This window comes from Pleurodeles waltl, chromosome 1_2 (assembly GCF_031143425.1).
Source record: "Pleurodeles waltl isolate 20211129_DDA chromosome 1_2, aPleWal1.hap1.20221129, whole genome shotgun sequence".
NCBI lineage: Eukaryota > Metazoa > Chordata > Amphibia > Caudata > Salamandridae > Pleurodeles > Pleurodeles waltl.
Genome location: NC_090437.1, coordinates 9,313,647 through 9,329,691, shown reverse-complemented (window position 1 = coordinate 9,329,691; position 16,045 = coordinate 9,313,647).

Sequence of the window (16,045 nt, the reverse complement as noted above, 5' to 3'; positions counted from 1 at the left end):
CGTGAGGGGCTGCATGTGGAGGGTTTTAAATGTGGTAATAAAATATTACTTTACGTTAAAAAAACCTAGAAATTCACTGCAGAAAACAAGGGTCAAAGTGATGTTACAGTTAGGTGAACATTTCAGTGACAATGTAATGTTTCTAACTCAGAAAACCAGTTAAATTTACCAGCCATAGTTTTCTCAAGTAACCTTTACTTGTGCCCTATAAAAATGATAAATTGCGCCCTCTCATGCACAGTTAATTGCCCCATACACATTCTATAAAATCACTGCAGCATTTATAATAACATAATTGATGACGAGACTGTGCATGAGGAGGGTGTGAATTATATTATTTCAGCTATTATTTTTTATTCAACTATAAAATCCCTTTAACCTTTGTTTATCTAATTGAATATAAGCTCAAGAAGGAACAGAGAGTGAGAGGTTATGCTGGATTTTTTAAGAAAAGCTTAAGATGTAACAAACCATCTCCATTTGAAGCTATGAGGATACCATAGGCACTGTATGATGAATAGTGCTAAAAAGTGGGGACTCCATACAAGTAGCTATATTTCTGCCTCGTTTTCTGTCACTGGCAAGAAGAGTTACTCAGATTGTTGCAATTGAAGTCACACTTTGAGGATGTTTTAGAAATTTAGATGGCTATGCATTCGTTTAAAGAGTGTCAGGCTATCATAATAGTGAGAGGGACAGTTGTGGTGCTCCTGAAGAAGGGGCTGTGCTGAAACACGCATTGAGAAACAATAATATTATCAAGTTTTGAGTCACAACATGGTATGTGAGTTAATGTACTTGGGGGTGGACAACAGAAGAATGAATAGTGTGATGAGTGTAGATGTTTTTTTGTTTCGAACAAGACATTGCTTGTGAAGGAATTCAGGGGACTACAAATAATATATATGTAACTTGACCTGAGAAATAGTATGAGGAATTAAAATACAATAAATGATTTCATAAAAAAGCTTTGAAGCTGAGCATGCACTTTTTAATAAATTTAAGACTGTTAAGACTGTTCAACATAAAAGGATCAACATAGGTGGCCTGGGGGTTGTTTCTTAATTTTATTTTAGTATGTCCTTGCATATGACATTATTTATATCATGTGAAATCATAGCTTTCATAACCACACTTATAACATTTCGAATGAGAAGCTTTTTACAAAACACTTGGATAGTTGGTCCACGATATAGAGGTCCCATGATATTTATTCAATATATAGGATCCACACCACTTGCCACACTGTAATAGTTTGACATCACATTTCTGAGAATCAGCTGGGGGTAAAATAGCTATAGTTAACAAAGGTAACTGGTAGGCTTAACTTGACCCATGCTCCATCACGGTTTCCTGAGAAGGTGCAGAGGACATGTGGTTTCAATCAGTTGTTCCAAAACATGGACGAACCCTATGACCTTCCTCTGAGCTTGTATCTACCCCTGTATCTGATAAGCTTGTATGCTAGAATTTCACCAAAGGAATATCATTATTTATGTCAGACAATATTCTGACTAACATGTTATGGTACTGTACCTCAGATGCACTTTTATCAAAGATGGATGCCAACTAAGACACCATTTTAACTCGGCCTCTTTGCATCTTTTTTCTTTTTCAGAAACAAACCATTGAAGATTGTTTGTGAAAAATAAAAAAATGACTCTGATGAATTAGGAAATTTTTATCTCTTTGTGAGGATTATTTTTTTGTTTTTTTCCTGTGTGATGGCATACCAACGTAGGGAATATATGTATTGGCAGGGCTGCCTAAATAGAGCAGGGCTCCTTATGCATGAAAGATGTCTGTTGTATGGGGGCTTGGCAGCCACTTTTCATTGTCAAAAAAAGGTGTAAAGCCAAATGTTTGGTAGTGCAGGAGAATCGGTGATTTATGGCAGCTCTCCAGTCCTGCTAAGCTCTAAGTGACCTGTTTCATTTCCAAAGTTCCTCTTCTTTGCCACCTATTTGTGAATTTTTAGAGGACAAATATCTCCCAGGTCATTGGTCCCACACTACTGAAGCATTGTCCTCACACCCCTTTCTTTTGTGAGCCCAGAGAAACCATATAAAACTATGAGCTCTAATTGATCTGTCAATCCCAAAAGGGTGAAGCAAGCTCAGGTCACAGCTCAGTTCAACTGTCAGAGGTAATGAAGGTTGAAAGGTGGAGTTTGCAAAGACAATGTGATGATTATTCAAAGATTTTCTCAAGTAGTCCACGCTCATGGTTCATAGAACTTTTTTATGCATCTAGTAGATGTTTGTCTACCCTTCCAGCTATGTATAAACTTATTTTTTTCATTTAAGAAAACAATATATATTCTGAGGCTTTGTAGAGTATGTCAACACACTGCTTGCCCACACTCACAGAAACCGGAAAGTACATATATTTTCTAAATTCCGCACGTCAGAATTTCAAACATACCATTGCTCTCAAGCAAGAGTTCAACTATAAGGCATTCTGAAAAGGAATGACTAATTGCAAGTTCAAATCAAAGTCATAAAAACTGGTTTCCTTTTGTTCTTTGGAAGCCATTCAAGCTAGTTACACCTAATGTTTTAAATTCAATTTTATTAGTAGACACTGTAAGATGCAGAAATGTTAATATGCTTGATGATGGAAATGGCCCTTTCTGCAGGTTAACCCTAAACTTTCTTTTTTCTGACCTCATTTTTGTTGGCTTTAAGGCTCTGTGCAATTTTTCACTGCTAACCAGTGCTAGAGTGCTTGTGCTCTCTACTTAAAAAGTGGTTGCATTGGCTTTTCCACAATTGGAATATTATATTATATCAGCCCCTAGTAAATGCACTACTGGGGCCCTGGGCCAGTAAATGAAATGCTAATAGTAGGCCTGCAGCCCTATTGTGCCACCCACATACGTAGCACTTTAAACATGTCTCAAGCCTGCCACTGCAGAGCCTGCATGTTCATTTGTAAACTGCCATGTTGACCTGCCAAGTTAACCTACTTATCAGGCCCAAATCTTCCTTTTTAGTACAAATAGGTCACTACTAAGGAAGGCCCTGAACAGCCCATGTACAGGGTGTAATTTATTTGAAAAGCAGGACATGTACATTTAGGTTTTACAAGTCCTGGTAGTGAAATACCCTTAAATTAGTTTTTCACTACTGCAAGGCCTATCTCTCTCATAGGTTAACATTGTGATTATCGTATTACACTTTATAAGTGTAATTCTCAGTTGGGAAAAGATGGACTTTTTAAGTTTGGTGTCCCAAGACTCACACTTTAAAATCACAACTTATGGTAAAGTTGGATTTAAAGTTGCAAGTCTGAAAACACCTTTTAAAGAAAATTTGTATTTTCTTACTTAAACCCTTTTGGCCTGTCTCCGGAATACATGTTGGGGTGGGTGACAGCTGGCTTGCTGCATTCTCTCTAGACAGCCATACACAAAGGAAAGATAGGTGTGGCTGAGTGGCCATCTGCATGGTGGTGGGTCATCCTGAGCAGGATTGGTGGGAGGAGCTGACGCCTTATACCTGAAAGGGTGGTGTCCTGTGGGTATAAGTACTGAACCTCTGACACCACCAAATCATTGCACCTTTGAACCTATGAATACACTGCCAGGAAGAAGGACTGCTGAGCTGCTACAAGCACTGCTGAGCTGATACTCTGCTGGACTCCTGCTCTGCTGAGCTGACCTGCTGCCCTCTTGTCTGGAACTGAGAAGGACTGGGCCTACATCTCTATAACACAGAACCCAGACTGACTCCAAAGGCCGGGTGACTGGCCTCCTGTTTTGAAAAGTCTCAGGGACACAAAAGATTTCAACTCATCCTGCTACAGCACCTGGACTTTGCTTGCTTCAACTCTTGCCCTGTCATGTGGTATCAACCCAGCCCTGGCCCTTGGAAGTGGATATAAAGTGCTGCTTTACTCAGAACCCATGCATCCTCATCAGAACCACACATCTTCGCCTTTATGTGAGTTGGAACCAGTGCATCCTCTTCTTAGCTTGGAGTAAATCCGCTGCGTTGCCCTTGGAACCGGTACTTTGCCTTCGGAATAGGCACATCGCCTACTGCGAGAGCAGCAGCTGCGTATCGCATTCAGAACCAATGCATCACACTCTGAACCGCAGCTTTGCTGTAGTTGCTTGAAGAAAATCAATGAATCTTGTCCAATGCATAGCTCAACACCGACGCATCGCTTCAGCTGCACGCCGCATTTTCGGCAAAAATGACGCATCCCAAATCAAGCTACTTTTGTTCAGCAGGCCCAAGTGGGTCCCGGTAGCCAACCTCTGCTCCATCAGTCTGAACTTTTGACTTTGCCCCTGTCGAGCAAGACCAGATATCCCATTTAAGTGCTTATTGCGGCTAAGTACTATTTTACATATCTCAGCTTCTACTTATTGTATTTTTGTCATTTTGGTCCTGTTTTATTTATTGAATTAACTAATTGTACTAACCTGGCATGAATTTTCTGTGTGGTATATTGATTGTTTCACTGTTTGAAGTGTTGCCCAAATAATTTACACATTGCCTCTTAAGTTAAGCGTGACTGGTCTGTGCCAAGCTACCAAAGTAGGAGCACAGGTTAACCCAGGGTGTGGTTTTAAGTTACCCTGACGAGGAGTGTTGTGACACCAGAATTTTATTTTAAGATGAGTTTTCAATTGTATTATAGTTTTACAACACAATAGTGGCGCTATGGGAACCATTGCAAGTCAGGCGCTATTTGCCCAGGTTAGTGAAGCTTCCTGAAACTGGGGTCATTGGCATCACAGGTGAGACAGAGTTACTAAGGTTTCACACAATGCAGGGCAGCAAGCAAAGCTGCTGCACTGCACTGCGTGAAACAGAGAAAGCAGAAATGTGCCATTTCTACTAGGGTATGGTGTACTTCGACTCCCTCCTTGTGCTAGCGCACTTAAAGCTGCCTAGAGCCTTGCTGCAAGGGTGCCTGCATTACAAACTGAATTGTTTACAACCTGTAAAGATATTTTTCGTTTTTGATGTATGATGCAGAATGCATCACACACAGATAAAGGAGGTAACAAGGAGAAACAAAGACAATTTGTGAGCATAATCTGTTTTATGTAAATATGTCTCTTAGAATGCACCTTTTGGCAACCGCACAAAAAGTGGACAAATGACTCCAGTTTTTGGTCGTGCTAACACGCTTTTCACCATCTTTCACAGGAATCAGAAACGTTTCACCGAGGTCGACGGACCTTTGGACCTAGTGAAGAGTGATGTTAGTCATACACAATCAATTCACTCTCATCTCCACAAATTTAGACACTATGACCAGTATAGCCACAGAACGAAAACTCCAATTGATAAAGGTTTCAAGGCTTTATTTTACATATACAAAGCTAAAGTTACATAAATTGTGCCCAGAATCAAATTGTAAATTGATAAATGAGCACCACTGGTTGCTCAAAACAGTGAAACATGCTTAATCTACTCAACATCAACACCATTAAAGATTCAAGAAGAAGAATAGATATAATTAGTACAAGATTTGTGAAATAGAAGCACACTTCAAATCAGACTGTGTTGACATTTGACAAATCAAATTAAATAGAGTTCAAGAATCAGGGTTGAACATAAGTTATCCCTATAACTAACCAAATGAGGACACATGTGTAGGAACAGGCTAACACATGCAGGCAAAATACAATGAGAGACAAAAATAATTTTTGGAAAACCATTTATCTTGGGTTAAGTTAACTAGCTAAAAAGATCAAATTGGTGGGTGTCAGCATGCTAACTTCTATTAGATAAAACAGGACAGGGGAAACACAGCATTATCATGAAAAATACCTCTCTTAGGTTCAGCGTTCAAGAGAGCTTTGTCAGCAAAGCATGTAGATCATCAACAAAGTCTGTCACAAGCACCATCAGAATAAGTGCAGAACACGAGCTGCAGAGAGAAACAGACAAAAGACATCTAGGGGAAAGCTGGAGAGGAACTAACTGAAACCTACGAAGTCCATCTCTGTAGTAAAATTTGCAAATGTGTCTGATTCGACAGTTCAGTGGTTCCACATCACACAAAAGGGGCAATATCCAATCAGTGATTTAGCACAAATCAAATTTGCAACATTGCTAAGTTTTCTCAGGTTCGGTGTAAAGTCATCTCCTTCTTCCATGAATCCAATTGTCTATAACAATTTCCCAGCACTTTGCAACAAGAGGAATTCCTCTTAGGGTACAAAATGGTCCCATCTTCTTTTAAATTCTGCATTATTAATGTACCATCAAAAAGTTTAAAAACATTTCATTAATAATTTCAATCTTTGTTAAAGCATTACATGAGGTACGACAGAGAAGTGCATTTATTTTTATCTAAGTGTAACTTTATGCTAACAATTCACACATAAAAATTATGAAAAACAAATTTGTGTGACTACTGCCAATTACTCTAATGTTTAAAATGGACTTCAACGTTATTTGAATCTTGTTAGCACATTGCCAGTCCTGGTAGGCACAATGGTGTCCAGCACAAAATAAAACATGAGCATTTTTAAAATACTTGTCAGTTAACATGAAACCTTCTGATGATGTCTGGGTCACTAAAAGCATTACAAAATTTTATGCTCCAACAGACAAAGCCTGCACCTTAAGTTTGTAAAAGATTCTGAGTGCCATTGCGATCGGATTTTTCTTTTATTAGAAACAACATAAATCTCATTGATTATTTTCTGTTTTGTTGGTTTATGTACCTGCTCAAACAGTTAATGTTGAGCATCCCACAAGTTGCAATTTTGAAAGGTATCTTTTGAAAGCTCGAAGATGTCCACAACACTACTTGACAAGATTGTTAGAGCTTTAATTACAGTTTTAAAAGACAACCTTGATGGCTTGTTTTCTCACATGTTTCAAATTTCCAACTCTGAAATTGCCTCCTCCAAGTAACAGGAACGTGGATTTCTCTGTTGTTTTTAGCTCTTTCTATGAATAACTTAATGAGAATGCTCAGACTGCCTGCCTTTGATTTGATGATTAAATAACAGTACTTTAGAAAATCAGCTTTACATACAAGATCTTGTCAGAGGAGGCCAAACTCAGGGAGCAATTGTGCTCTAGAGGAACTATTTGGAAAATGTAATAGCTTTCTGTAGGCACTGTATTACATTTGATCCAAGGAAGAAGCAATTCTGCTTGCAAATTATTGGTGGCCATGTGACAAAGTGGGCAAGAGTTTAACTCTTGTTATCCTTATAATTGAAACAGTTGTTGTGCTAAATAATTTGGCTTGAAGCCTGTGTAAGTCAAAATTCATTATGTCTGCTAGATGAGATCTTGGGTACTCTTTTTCTGATAGCCACGTGACAAGGTAATCCTAACATGCTGTACATCATAATTTTCACACCCAGAATTCTAATTTTTCTTGGCTTTATTTGCATACTTTCCTGAGATCATCACTTTAGACTTCTGGTGGTCGCTATCAGAACGTTCCATGTGTGAGAAGTTAGAACATAGGGATTGAAGTGAGTGTGCAATGTATGTGTAATCTAAAATGGCCCATATGATGTAAGAATGGTGGGTGACCTTTCTGCTTAGCTAAATCAGCTGCACTGCGTGAGATGAACCGGTTTGAAGCTGTAACAATAGTCATCTAGCAGTTTTCTTAGTGGTTCTTGTCTTGCCAATTGGGGACCTGCTAATGTAGCCTCATGTAGCTTTAAAAAAAAAAATATTACAGCTAGCTCCTGCAAAAATCCCTCTGTGATAATCAAATTGTATCCTAGCAAAGAGAAGAATACTTTTTCTAAGCCTTCAATTAGTTCATTAACTATCGCTTTATGACCTGTATGGTGCATGTTTAAATAAATATTTGTTAATTAGACACTGTGCTGTCTATGATTAATACTTGAGTTATCAAGTGTCAATTTGTATATGATTACTAGCTCTTTTATAGGCATGATTCTGCATTCAGGGTGGTTGCCACATATAAAGCTAGACCTTCTGATAGTCTGCCAAAGGTGCTACATGGCAGACCTCAGGAATTAACTGGCTCTTGCTCCAAGATTTTTGAAGGCAGATTAATCGCACTGTGATACAAATGTGCAGCTGTCTGGATTCTGTGCAGTCCTGCAATGTTCTAGGATAGGATAGTGACTTCCTTTGAAGACGGAGAAGCTCTCCTCAGTGTCAGCTTAGCGTGATTGTTAGGAGCACAGGTTGTTATTGTAGTTCAGGGCTAATGGCAGCCAACTTCAGTCTTCACAATGTTCAGGAATTACTGTGCTGTGTACCTGACATTTGCGGCCTAAGTCTTTCCTTACAATTAGCTGAACTGCTCACTATTGTTAAAGGAGGGATTTGTAGATCCTAAGCTTCCTTCTAAATTTGATTTTTATGGGAGGATCACAAGACGGGATTGTTGTTTGCGAGTCAACATATCTCAATATTTTCTCTCTCATTTTTACAAATCCCAATTCCTGAGTTCTCAAATTCAGTTTTAGTGTTATAATCAATTTCTGCAGTTGTAGGGCATTTCCATAAGACATGCATTGTCTCAATCCCAAGGGGAGAGGGACGAGGAAGAAAATGAGTGCAAATGTTATCTTGTGTAGTTAATTAACATCAATTAAACTAGAATATGTGCGAGAAATGATAGTATATTGCTTTTGTTTAAGATTTTGTGTATTTCTCTTGATTTATATTCATGTAGGAAGATTACTAAAGACATTTCGGATGTGAAGTCCCCTTCAGTTTCTTCTTTAAAATTGTGTTCTATCTTGTGTTGAGACAGCCAAGCCTCTGCATATGGATAAGCTATATTGTTGTGCTACTTTATTGTAGAAAGAAAACATGAGGGTGAAGGTGCACAGTTACTGGAATCATTTTTGGAGAAACATGCGCAGGAGAGGGTTCTAATGGGACATTGACTGTAACCACAGATAGAACTTATTTGTCCACTCTTTTATTCGCAGCTTGAGTTTGCTCCGTACCGCTGCTGCTTCCCAACCCCCCCCCCCCCCCCCCGGTGCATAACCAGAATCCTTGAGGAAGAGACTTGTTACTGCTGATGTTGGTAGGCTGCAATTGCCACTGTTAGTACTTCTATCTGTTGTACAGTTGTGTGAAAAATTATCTAAGAGTTTACAATCTGATCAGGCAGTGGTAAGATTTCTCTTGTTGCATGTCTGAGAACATAGGGTAAAATGTGTCCTCATGAGAGGTGTTCCCCTCATCTCTATGACCTATGATCAAGTTCATACTTTTGGACTTTGTTTCTTAAGTGTTTTTACTTTTCCTGCCCGTCTAATGATTTGAGAGAAAGATCAGTTGTGACAGTTGATTTCTGTTCAGCACTGGGGGGCTCATTACTTAGTTTAAAGGGATGGTCAACCTGCAAAGTGACATGTGCGACCTGCTAACTCGCTAAGGAATGATGCCTATCAGATGTTGGGCCTATAACAGTGGCTTCTCTTTTAACTAGCTTTGTGGCAGTTGGTGACCTGACCTCCCTTGCAGTGGCCTCTGTACAGATAAGTGATGCTTTGGTACATGAAGCATTCAATGGCTTGTGATTATCAACAAACTGTTTCAGCAAAACTGGCAAAGTGCAAGTTTGTCAAATATAGGCGTACAGGTGTGCATAGTATTGAACTTAAATATATCTAGTGAGTAGTTAACCAGAGAAGTATGAAATCTACACCTGTGGAAGTACTACTTGATTGCAGGCAAATTTACTTTTTTTTAAGAATACAGGAACTTTGGCAGTACTTGGCTTGAAAAGCTATGCCAGTCTCAGATTTCCAAGCATATAATTGGCAATCAAACATTCAAAATATGATGGGGAGAAAACTTGCAAATATTCTAACCACTTGAAATCCATCAGGGCAGCCTTCCAAACCATTGTTTTCACTACTGTGCCACTCCAGACACTCTAGGGCCTGATTTAGGGTTTGGCAAACAGAGTAATGGCAGACCGGGTGGTAAAGGACTTTTCGTTTACCCCCTGCCTTTACTCTGCTGACCAAATTTAGAGATATCCACCGGCCTGAGGACATCACTATACATTGGAAGGAACCCCCATCCTGGTGGCTCCTGTCAATGTAGGGAATGTTTGAAGGACGGCTCCGTCAAAAATGACAACTGGCAATTAATTGTTTTCAAATGTTTTAATTTTTAAAAAACCAACACGCAAAGCTTATGTTTGATTGTGAAAAATACAAAAATAATGAACCTCACACCATGGATGCTTTCTCACATGGTTTGGGGGTCATTATTCTTCTTTCATTGCCTCTCACCACCAGGAAATACCTGGTGATGATGGACAGTAAACAAAACACCCAACATTCCACTTGAAATAGGCGGTCAGTCAGTGGCTTACCTTTGAAAAAAAAAGATTACACCAGCAGTACACATTTTAATCCATATTTGTAAAACTTGCAGTCTACCTGACAAACTCAGGCAGGTCGACCTTGAGTTTGGCAGACAGGGTTCTTTGTTGCCTCTGCTCAGAGTGCCTGTTCGCCAAACCAGCCCCAGAGGTTCACCTAATGCAAATCAGTACTAACGCTGCTCCTCATGGGAACAGTCCAGAAACTTGGTCATCTAATCATTTACTGGGCACCTTCGTCTCCCTTTACTCACAAAGTGTAAATTCCACATCACACCTTAAGACAGTGACTCAGTAATCTGCACTCTGAAACATTAACAGCTCTGCTCCTGACACTTTCACTCTCAACCTGCATAATTAAGGCCAGATGCAAATGCAACAAGAGAATCTTCATCACCGAATTTTCTACCCTGTACTTATCACCACATCATAAAGTGTATTTAGCCACAACTAATTTGCAACACTTACCCCCTCAACATAAACCATATCCATTTGACACATTACAATTGTAATTGTAAATTCTATTTATATAGCGCTAACTTCTACTGACTAGGCACTGAAGCACTTTCGCTACTCTCAAACTCAAGGTTAGAGATAAATAGGTATTACATACGTATGCCACCATAAGGTACCGATACCGGTGAGAGGTCAAATTCCATCCAGAAAAAGAACAATCACTCCATGGTATCCCCCATCTTATTCAACCACATACACATCTTCCCCCACTCCATCATCACCCTAATACTGAGCTACTTTACCTACCCAGACAAAGTTGACAAGACCAGAGTTATCCTTGCCCTCCAACTCTATTATCAATTATGGAGTTAGTAGTCATCCCAAAAAACGGTTCTCTGATTTGTTCTCTGACAACAGTCTTCCCATCTATCACTCTTTGATCTCCCAATTGATACATCTGCGTCATCTTGAACATAAGAACTGGAGTTTTCACCAACAAGTGACCTCCCTACGGTATTACACTTATGATATATATAACTTTCACAGCTCCCTCTTCATGCCATTTTTCCTTTTGCAGCACCCCAAAATCCAAGTGTAAAATAGTCCCTGAAACCACCCCTTCTAACATAAACACAGCATTTTTGGCTTTTCACACCTCTCACAGTCTAACCCTTGCTGGCACTTTATATTACGTTTATATTCATTTAACAATGCCATCTGATGTGGTTTTGACACCTATTAAGCCCCTTCAGCCTCTCCCCATGAATCAACATTTATTTTAAACCATAAGAACTCACACTTTATCACAAAAAATTTAAAGCTGCCGACCTCATCTTTGTCCTGGCCTTTTCAAAACCTTTTATTTTATTAAAATATTTTCTCTTGCATCAGCTCTCACTCATGTTAACTATCCAGCGGCCTAACCATTGCTCCTTGGCCACCATCAGCCAACCATCACCCTAAGCAAACCATCACTCTAAGCCAACCATCAGTTTCAGCCAACTGTCACAAAATCTTTGCTTGCTTCTTCTCTTAAAAGCAGAAACCACTGTTAGCGCGTCGGTCCTTAATAAGTAAACTTACAAGGGGACGCGTATGGGTCGATGAAACTTTTGACTCGTTTAAGATGTTCTTACCATAGCTCCACTACAGAAACAATAATAAATACACCATAATCAATGATCATTAGTCAAATCAATAATCAATAGAGTCAGAAATGATCACACACCATGACTTTTCAGCCATGAATAACCACACCTTTAGTAAAGTTTAGTAAGTTTATTTCCCTTATATTAACAATGCTAAAGTCATGTAGATTAATCTCAAAATCAAAGGAAGCACACATAAAAACAATACTGATTGGCCAATTTGACGGAATAAATGCAATCTATCCAAAGCTTGAATCACAACACATTCTAAAGCAATGGTGCCGCTTAATAACAAATTCAGTTGTGATGAAGTAATCACATACATAGAATTCAGCAAGATAGCTTGTCAAACATTTGTCCCTGCAATTTGTCAGTCGTCATGTGAATAGCCTCAACTAACCCAGATTAGCATCAGCATGTGGGGCTTCATGCCAAAGAATTTAGAACAAAATTTAGAAAACATCTAGCTAGAACTATTATTAAGACAGCGCAGTTGGTACCTAGAAAGAAAAGGCATAAAAATGCAATTCAGTCACATTGTCATATCTACCTATCCATATTATGGATCAGCAAGCAGAATCAGTCTTCGTCCTCAATCGATCAGCAAAGCATCAGGCTCTCAGTCATAGAGTATGAGCTCAATGACAGAATCTCGAGTCTCTTCTTCTCTCTAAAGCAGTCATTCCCTAAAATCTCTCTCTAGTCTGAAGTGTTTTCCCTTTGTCACGTTGTTATATCAAAGTCACCAAACCTATCCCCTAATTCCCTATTGGTCAATTAATCGTGTGTTATTACTCTACCCAATAATTATTCTACACCAAGTCTATGAATTTGAATATTTCTTTCTTCACATAACATTGATTGGTCCGTTTCATGATGTCCTCATCATCCGGCTCGTCAGGTATCAAATTTATTGCATCTTCATCTCCAGTCAGTTTCTTCATTGTTTGCGACCTGTGAAAGAACTTCTCGCACACATCACACATAGCTTGTTACATTTTAAGAACACTGTCTCCTGTTAGTTGGCTCTTATGGAAAGCTTCTGCTAAGCACTTTTAACAAGATAATGAACATTTCACAGTTAATTCACTTTGTCAGCATTTTTATTCAACGCTAAGAAATACAGCTTTGGCATGAGGCATGGTAACGAGGCCAAGAAACCTGCTAAGTTAAGGCCTACGATTAATAAGCTAAAACATACTTCATAACCCTCAATATGACATATTACTACATTAATCTGATACATTTTCAATATTTCATAAGTATTAATAATTATTTAGTACATTTCGTGAACAGTGGTGGTCATTCTTCGAGGTCACATTTTCAAACGTGCACCAAATTTTTTCTCTACGTTATTTATTTTCTACATAATTCATAATTCAAAATACATGAACACTCATTAATAATTTCTAATTAAGACACCTGCTTCAGCACCACCTAAACAATATTTGCCTCCATCTGCATTGTTTGTGTTAATTGGCACTTGTACAGTGAGCTATTTGTTATTACTATGCATGCATCTCTTTTCCTTTCCTTGCACATTTCTATTTCCACCCAGTTTCAGCCTCATAGACTCATGTGCTGCTGTAGCCACCTAGGGGACATTGTGAGCTCCAACCCATATGTACCAGAAAAGAGAGATAAGTTGATTTTAAAAGGTCTAGTGGTGAAAGCGATTCAGTCTGTTACATACCAACACACATTGCATGACAGATGTTAACGTAACAGTGTTTATATCAGAAGCCACCAAAAAGGTGACATTCACCAGGTGAATACATGGGAAAAGTTGCTGGCAGTGGACGCCCTTTCGGAAGGAGAGGAAGAAAAAAGAAAACACAAGTGTACTCCTGCTCAGTAGAATGAGTGTTTGAGGCACTGGAAGTGGACATTCATTCAGCTAAATGAATGCTTAAAACACTAAAAGTAAAAGGATACCCTGACGATTGAATGTTTGAGGTCCGGAATTGGAAATTGACCCAGAGTCATGAAGCTTAATGGAGGAAGTTTTTAAACAATGATGTTTGACAGAATATGTGAAGTGCCAAGGACAACCACTATACTGTAGTTACAACTTGGTCTCTGATACATTTAACTGATAGGATATGACAAACCCGTGTCAATGTAGTAGTTAATGTATTTTGTGTGTAGAGACATCTTGAAGATATATTTGAGTGTAGGCATCTGTTAGAGGCAGTTTCTGGCACCTCGATTAACAAGTGGTGCTGGAGGCGTTGCTTTTTCTTGGTGTACATCTGCTGGCTCTCCAAGAGAGAAGTGTATTCAAAAGAAGTGCTTTCTTGGCCCTCTAACATGTTTAGGAGTGGTGCTTCAGGGATTCTTCATTACCTTATTGTGCCGGGTTGTTGGTGTGGGTGTCATTGGATCAGGCTGCCAGGTGCCCAGGAGTTTGAGTTCTCTTTCCCTAGTGTGGAGTGGCTTCAAGTTTATCCTCTGTCCCTGCTTTCTCATTGACTAAAGACTTGCAGCTGGATGTGTGTGCAAAACAAGAATTGCATGAAAGAAGGCTGGAGATAATGTTGGCGGTATCTTCAGGTGTGCATTAATATGCATACTTGCCAATTTAGGTGTCAACAGATTTGATGCTTGGATGATGGCAAGATGTTGTTTTTGGTAGCTACCTTCTTCCATGGGCATAGCATTTCATATTAGCTATACTCCCAGTGGATAAGTAAAGAGTTCCAGGGGTTTTGAGGCAATCATTGTGCCTCAAAGCCTTTCAGTCTTTGAGGCACTATGATTATCAGAGGTTGACTAAGACTGAGTATTTAAGTCCAGTTTCATACCAACGAGTTCACACTTATGGTTCAGAACTAAGGGCCACCGAAAGCACTAAAAACATGACCCAAGGGTGCTTGAAATGAACACCAGGATATATTATACCGGGTCAATTTTTTAAGGCATGGGATGATTAAGTGGCTAGTCTTGAAACACAGTCTCTTGAGTCGATACCTGACGTCAACCTTGCTCACCAGTTCCAAAATCACCTGTTCTGGCCATTGCCAATCATTTGTCCTCCTTGTCCCAGTCTTTACTATATTGAGGGGCTTGTTTTCTCACACATTAATAAGATTTACTAAACTTAATAGTCCTTTTTCTACTCCCTCTAACACATTCTAACTAATACCTCCCCTTCCCTTTCTCGTGTTTTGCTTCCTGTGAAACAGGTTCTCGTTTGGTGTGTTCATGAAAAACATTTAGGTGAGTGTTTTATTTCTATTTGTGCAAGGTTTGCATGTGCCTTTCTTTTTCATACCATTTGTTGATGACAACAATTCTTTGGTTTGGTACTATTCTTCCACCGTGCACCTGGCTCATGAGCTAAGTTGGCATGAGAATCATTTGTTCCATTGGATACAGGCCACGGGAGACTGCAGGTTAGCACTCCCACCCCGGCGGCTTGCAATCTGCTGATTACGCATGAAACTGGTGGAGGCAGCCGGGTTTCAGGAGTTGCTGATTCTCACATGGCAAAGTCTGCTTCCCCTGCACAGTATTTAAAGCCTGGATTACCTCTGCCATAGCATGTCATGACTGAATCTTGTGCCGTATGTGCTGTGGGTTTTACTCGCCGGGCTCATGTCGCCCATCCCTTGTGGTGCCTTCCTTTCCCAAGCACTCTCAAGTCATCTTTCCCCAGTGGCACCTTCCCGCCTTGAGCACGCCATGATTGCCTCTCTGGGAGCCTGAATCATTGACCCTCCTGTTCTGTTGCTAAGCATGTTTAGTCTGTTTTGCACCTGCAGATTGTCACATGTCTTTTTAGGATAAGTTATGGTTCCATTGTGACCCTTTGAACTGTACTGTCATGCACTTGGGGTCCTGTTTTACTTGTTAATTGGTGCCAAATACCGTTTGCACCTGCAAGGCCTCATATCGGTTGTATGTAACAAATGATCTTCCCAGGTTCATTGGAATATTTTCGCTTCCAAGTGGCACAAGTGCCTTCTGGAACACTCTTTTCTTCCAGCATAAATACCTCCTTCTAGTCCTGCACAAGCATCATCCCTGCACTCACCTCCTGAGGCGCCTGGAATGTCCAGTGCTCTAGTCGACCAAGCCTTTTTGATGATTCCATGATCATGGCTTCTGCAACA